The sequence below is a fragment of the Macrobrachium nipponense genome, chromosome 3 (assembly GCF_015104395.2).
Source record: "Macrobrachium nipponense isolate FS-2020 chromosome 3, ASM1510439v2, whole genome shotgun sequence".
NCBI lineage: Eukaryota > Metazoa > Arthropoda > Malacostraca > Decapoda > Palaemonidae > Macrobrachium > Macrobrachium nipponense.
In genome coordinates this window covers 55,596,680-55,601,558 of record NC_087202.1, presented here as the reverse complement: position 1 = coordinate 55,601,558, position 4,879 = coordinate 55,596,680, and the positions used below count along the sequence as shown (strand labels likewise).

Genomic DNA, 4,879 nt, shown 5'->3' with positions numbered 1-4,879 from the left:
TGGGAGACAGTGATTATCCAAGCCTTTCTTATATAAAGACACCATTTCTTGCTGGCAATACTACACATAAACAGAGACGTTATAATGATGCGCACATCAAAACTCGCAATCTTATAGAACGTGCCAGAAGACTGCTTAAATAAAGGTTTGCAGTGTTATCAATACCGGTCAGAACTAAGTTGAATAATACTAAGAACATAATAATTACTAGGAACATAATAGTTGCTTATGCAGTCCTTCATAATTGTGCAATAACAAACAGGATACCTCTACAGGATGAAGAAAATCTTGAATTGGATGATCCTGGTGTGGGTATCATTGAAAGAGCTGACAATATCCAAGGAGCTCAATGTAGGGCCCATATGTTGAAAAGTTTTTTTAAGTTTAAATAGTTATATTTATTTTCTGTTAATTGAGGTTTAAAGTAGTGCAAGGAACTCAGTCCTGGTAATTTGCACTTTAATAACAATAAATCTATAATCTTATTACTTGCATTATATAAGAACCATATGAATTGAATAAAGTAACAACACATTAACCCAAGAATGCTTTTGTCAGAGCTAACAGCTGTATGTCATACGTAAATTGAATACTATAACAAGAAAATGAAAATACACTTCTTATCGACTTAATATGAAAATATAACTTACATGTTTGCCTTTAAAAAGGTACACTAATGGATTTATTTTATTTATTTTCTGGTTCATCCTGAAAAAAATATTCAATGGCAAAAGCAATCTATGGTTAAAAAGAGGTAATTCATTCTATATTACTAGAATTGACTGAAAGGATAAATATTATTTTTTAACATAAGAAAAGATTTATTCAGGAACTCTTACTACCATAGTTGTCAATCTGACACCCTGAGAAAGACACGACTGTTGTACTTGCAAGATGAAAATGGTGGTGATAAAAATTTGAATACAACTTGTGATTCAGGTTAAATCATAGCTATGTGGACCCGTGGTTCAGGTCAAATCATAACACCATTATTTAGACCTTTACATATGATGTCTAATATAAATTATTCAGAAACATTGGTTTAAGAATTATATCATAACGGGCTGCCAATGCAAGTAAGTACGTATATCATAAAAATATGGCCAAAGTAATAAGGGAGACAATAAAATATTAAACTAGCCCTAATAAGTTCTAAACACTGATAAATTGATAAATTATCCTGTTAGTACATATTATCCCTATCACAGCATAGGCTACCAATTCAGAAAATATAATTTCGAAGTAAACCTTGTAATGCATGATACTCAATACCTAATTTCACTTAACATCAGGTTCATGAAAATAATATGATACCTAATATCAAGATAAAAATGGACATATATGATACTCAATACCTAATTTCACTTATCATCAGATTCATTAAAGTACTACAGTATTCTATAATACCTAATATCACGATGCAAATGGACATATTAAACCTATGTAACACCATACAAACTAAGAAATGATTATTTGGAAGTATACATTGTACTGTTTGGTATCAATTAACTAACTTACAAATAGGAACACCTGATTCATGAGAGCACCTTCATATACCATAGGTATAAAATAAAATATATACTAACACTACATCACAGCAAAGAAAAATATGAAATGGGTTTGGTTGGGTTTATAGAATTTAGGCATAATGCCAAGCAATGGGGCAACTATGGCTATTCAGTTTTAAAGAAATGATAAGGTTAAGTGAAGGCTGACCTTATGATGAAACCTTCATTTAACAAACACACCTATCAGTGGAGCCATTTTTCTCTCCTAAAAGCAAAAACAACGTGATCTATGGAAATAACACCTACTGTAACCCTTGCAATAAGGCTAAATTCCATAAACCAACCAACAACCAATACCTAGTTTATTCATACGAGTTGCGCATTGCTTCATAGGCAGATTTTGCACTGTTAAGAAAAGCATTCAAGTTAGCAAACACAGACATTGCTGATGAGTGCATTTCATCCACAAATTCATTCATATTGTTAATTAATTTCACCTTTAGTTCATGCTCTCTTTTTGCCATTATATGTTGCTCCTTTTCATTTTCCATTCTGAGATCACGCAGTTCCTCTTGTCTTTCCCTACACTTGATGTATGCATCATCTAACTTCAATTTTTTAGTTGAAGAATATGCTTCCTCTGTGGGTGTAGAAGACCGAGGTATTGGAGATACATCCCGTGATGTGTTGCGCAATTTTGGTGAAGTTCTGCCTGGAGTAACAATAGGCGTTGAAGGACGGGAAGTTTCATGGGGAACTATGGGTTTAAAAATTTAGTGTTCCATTGAAGACGGTGATGACATAGCTGACCGATTAAGGAATCTGGATCTTGATTCACGAATAGATGAAACACCACTTTCTGATTGTGCTGAGGTTGAAGGCAGTGGCTCTGTAATACCTGAAAATATTAGGTAAAATAAATAACTGATCTACTGTACCTTAGATGTAAATCTCTTCTGCAGCACTTCTAAACTGAGTATACAAGTGCTGGAACTTTTAGGGTCATACAGCATTAAAATGTTATCTTGAACCCAGTCATCAATAATAAAAACATAACCATTTTGCTTTCCCCCAAGGCATTACAAACTTTCCAGACGGGTAGAGTGTAATGGCCACCAAAAAGTTGAAGGTTCACTATTTTATCAATTTCATTCTTGAAAACATCAGAGTACTTACTTATTTTAACATCATGTATGGGCTCTCCTTTGTCCATGATCAATTCTTCTGTCATCATCGATGCAGCTATCACAAACTCTTCTGAATAGTTTCGAAGATCTGGTGGTGGACCACCACCAGTTCTGCATAGCTTTATCTTGACAGCAGCATCTTCCTGCTTCCCTTTAGTAAAAAAAAATATATGTTAGAATAAAAATGTTTTCCCATTGGCTTTCTAATTTATTCTAACAACTGTGACTTTAACAACAGATTGTAATGATATTTCAAAATATAACAAAAAAACAGATTGTAATGAAATTTCAAATATAACAAAAAGCCTACCATCCTGTGTATGTACTTCTCTTCCACCTCCAGAATAATGATTTAAAACATCTGTCGCATGATTGAATTCATAGGAAAAGTCATTTGAGCATTTACACAAATATTAATAAGCACTTAAGAAATTAATGTGACCTTTGTGTGGCTGGAAATGTGGGCTGCACATTATAAAGCATAGTAAGGGAAACAACGGAGTGGCCTAGCTGATCCAGTCTTGCCTGCTTGTTGATCCACCCTCCAAAAATGTACTTTAACACGTCCTGACACTGGAGATGGGCACCCGTCATGAGTCATTGGTGGTGGGAGCAACATCTCAAGACCTCTACTCTCCTTTTGAAGTGAGCAAAAGTACTTTTTCGGAGGGTGGATCAACAAGCGGCAAGACTGGATCAGCTAGTCCACTCGGTTGTTTCCCCTAATACCACTTGAGTTAATGTAGCCTTTCCTGAGCAGTTCACATAGCTGCCACAATCTATCGTAGCCAAGACTGGTAGGCATTATGCAGTCTTCAGGCTCCAGACATGCTAGCCTACATGTGAACTCAAATTAGCCTATTTCAGGTGTTGCCTTACTCCAAATCATTTGACCACCTGCAGACAAGAGCCAAGATCTTAAATGTTGGCTTAAACTTTTAAAAATAATCACTTGGCCCAATTTGCAAGCAGGTATCACACGTTAGGGTAAAACAGTATTTATACTTCGGAAAATCTCGTACAGCTACCCATAAGAAAAATAGCCAAAGTTTTACCATCGATTTTTACAGTAATAAACTGACTGTAAGCTCATGAATGTTTAATTTATTTGCAAATCCACCCATTAACAAAACGATAATACTGCTGTGTGCTCTAGCCCTTCTATCCACCAGGAAATTGTATTCTAAACCTAAATTAGAATATTAATCAAATTTCCTATGATAGACATTAATAATTAAAAATACATATAAAATTATACAAACCTAATGCTTGATACACCAACTGCTTTTGTAATAAGCTAGGAATTGTTACCCTAACCTTTCCTAGAGCACCCCTCACACCCCATATGATTTGGTTAGCTTAGCATTACCCAACCTATTCTAATATGCTCCATTCTATTTATCTGAAGATAATATATTTAGATGATAAAATGGTGTTCCCTTGGACAAGCTACGCTAGGCTAGCCTGATGCAAGTAGTGTTAACAACTGAACAAGCAGCACTAGCCTAGGCCTTTCATAGCATAAATTTCTTTTAACCTAACTGACAGTTTACACATCATTTTGCCCACAGCGGTCTAAATTTGCTCTGACTACAATTACAAAACAAAAATGCATCCTTACTTGCGTTTTACGTGGTCGAAACAGCGCTTGACCTGCATTGATGACCGTGGAGGTTGGTCTGGATACATGGCGTTGAACTTCAAAGTAATTTCTGGCCATGCCTGACGTTTTCTTTCCAAAGTTCTACTTCCCGTACATCGGTCGTTGATAACACTCTCATGCTCCTTTATCAAACTAAGCAGCATTAAACGCTGAGAATCAGCTACTGGGGGTGCACGCTCCATATTCAGGTATCCTGGTAACGGTAAGTTGCGTATATTGCTTGCGGTAACTGCTTGATTGTTCAGATTTCCGCGGCAAATCAGGACATCAAATATCAAGTGTACAAAATATACTACAGATATGCAGCATCTTTTTATAATAAATAGCAAGGACATAAAGCCTTTTTAATTTAGTATTATGGCAATAAAAGAAATTGTCTATGATACTGATACAGCCTTGTAATCATCGATTCCAGTCATTTCATTCCCAGTAATTGCAAATGTTGGTAAGCCTGTTCAACCAGTGAGGCAATGCGATGGGAGTTCGGCCGTCGTACGATTTCTGGATACCACGACAACCCT

General features: G+C 35.6%; 1 long non-coding RNA gene across 1 annotated transcript; it reads right to left on the bottom strand.

Annotated features, from left to right (window-relative positions):
* Positions 1 to 832: 832 nt before the first annotated feature.
* On the bottom strand, positions 833 to 4,586 carry LOC135222203 (uncharacterized). The gene is made up of 3 exons (XR_010316207.1): positions 4,317 to 4,586; positions 2,685 to 2,846; positions 833 to 2,406 (listed from the first exon to the last, which is right to left on the bottom strand). It is a non-coding gene; the product is annotated as an uncharacterized LOC135222203 (long non-coding RNA).
* Positions 4,587 to 4,879: the final 293 nt, after the last annotated feature.